We start from the raw sequence: 2500 nt of genomic DNA, 5'->3' as shown, positions 1-2500 counted from the left end.
AGGAAACCAGGAAAATGGGGTTGCACAGCTTACCCGCAACTGTACACTGTATGTTGCAATGTAACATATAAATCATATATTTTAAGAAGTGGAATTAGCATGATGAATTTCTCAATCTCTCTCTCTCTCTCTCTCTCTCTCTCTCTCTCTCTCTCTCTCTCTCTCTCTCTCTCTCTCTCTCTCTCTCTCTCTCGTCTCTCATCTTCTCTCTCTCTCTCTTCTCTCTCTCTCTCTCTCTCTCTCTCTCTCCGAATATAGTAAACCAGTGCATTCGTCGATTACGAAAAAGCAGTCTACTCAGTACATATGACAGCAGCATTAGAAGCTATTTGAATTATCTAAGATTTGCGAACGATATTGTTCTCTTTGGCGAGTCAGCAAATTAAATGTAACAGTTGATAAACGATTTGAACAGAAAAAGTCTGAAAGTTGAACTTCAGATGAACAGGAAATAGACTAAAGACTTGTTCTGCAATCAAGTTTATTTTGAACAGACGTGAAAGTACTAGAAGTGGTTGACGGGCATATTTATTTAGGACAGCTCATGTAGACAAACGCATCCAGCGAAGAGAAAATAGATCGACAAATTAAGACAGGTCGTTACGCCTTCGGCAAACAAAGCTGCGTATTAATTAAAGAAGTCCCTTGCCGTTACGTTTAAAGAGAAAAGTCTTTCTATGTGTCCTTCCCGTCATGGGTCAGAAGTGCCAGATAAGGAATGGAAAGCTCGAAGCTGGAAATTAGCCTAAGAGATGTGATAAGGGTAGCATGGATCAAGGAACAGACCAAAGTGCAGTAGGAGACATACTTGGGAGTATTAAAAAGAACCTGACAACAAGTGAATAAAGAAGGTAACAAATATAGCTAATACCAGGAGGTCAAATGCCAGTGATTAAATAACGAAATTCGAGGTCCAAAAGTGGAAAGAGAGAGCGCATGTTTGGGAAGACTGGAAAAGACTGTGGGAGGCCTATGTCCTGCAATTACAGGCTGACGATGGAGATTATATATATATATATATATATATATATATATAATATATATATATATATATATGTGTGTGTGTGTGTGTGTGTGTGTGTGTGTGTGTATGTGTGTACGTATATATACATACACACACACACACATATATATATATATATATATATATATATATATATATATATAGATAGATAGATTTGTGTGGGGGGGGAGGGGGTATATATACATTTTTTTTTTTTTTTTTTTTTTTTTTTTTTTTTTGGTAGGTTATTATGATAAGATATATTAATTGAGTTTTTCAGTTTTAGTTTGGAGTAGAGTGGAGGTAGTTTTTAGATCCGGGTTTATTTTATTTAAAAAAACTCTCATTTGGGTTTGGAAGATATGGTAATATAATATAATGGAGGTAGGGAAGTTTTTTGAAAAGGAAAAGGTTGTGGAAATGAAAATAGATTTTAGGGAATTTGATAAAATTAAAATGAGGGTTAAAATAAATATATATAATATAAAATATTATATATAAAATATATATATAATATATATTTAAAATAATATATTATATTATATAATATATATAAATTAATATTTTAAAATATATAATATTATATATATTTAATTATTGGAAACCAAATATATATAAAAAAATATAATATAATAAAATATAATATATATAATTATTAATTTTAAAATATTTTATAAAAAAAAGAAAAAAAAAAAAAAAAATATATTTATAATATATAAATATAAAATAAAAATTTTATATAAAAATATATATATATAATATATATAAAAATACATATATATTAATAAATTATGTATGTCCGTGTGCATATATATAATAAAATATATATTATATATTTATATTATATATATATATTTAAAATATATATATATGTGTGTGTGTGTGGTGTGTGGTGTGGTGTGGTGTTGTGGTGGTTAACAATATGAAATATAATATTTTAAAATATTATTTATATAATATAAATATTAAATATTATATATTATAGTATATACACTACGCATTAAGATATAATATATATATAATTATATTAATATAAATTTTAATAAATATCATATATATATACATATATATACGGTATATATATAAATAAATATAAAATAAAATTTTTTGTATATATATATATAATATATATAATTTTATAATATAATATATATATATATTAACATAAATACATAAAATGTATATATTATTATTTATATATATTATAATTATATTTAAAATATAGTATTATATATGTATAAGTGGTCGCGGTGGCCGAGTGGTTAAGCGTTGCTCAAGACTTCGACGGCAAACTAGTCGGGGTTCGATCACAGACCGGCCGGTTGTTCCCTTGGGGAAGGAACCTTTACCCACCCACCTATTTTATATAAGGTGCCACTAGTGCTGGTCCCCGACCGGACCAAAAAAAGAGAGAATGATTACCTAAAAAGTAACACCCGGCCCCAAAAAATCCCCCCCGTTTGGAAAAAGGGAAAAAAAAAAAAAAAAAAAAGGGGG

The sequence above is a fragment of the Penaeus monodon genome, chromosome 17 (assembly GCF_015228065.2).
Source record: "Penaeus monodon isolate SGIC_2016 chromosome 17, NSTDA_Pmon_1, whole genome shotgun sequence".
Taxonomy (NCBI): Eukaryota; Metazoa; Arthropoda; class Malacostraca; order Decapoda; family Penaeidae; genus Penaeus; species Penaeus monodon.
Note: the sequence above shows the minus strand (reverse complement) of the source record.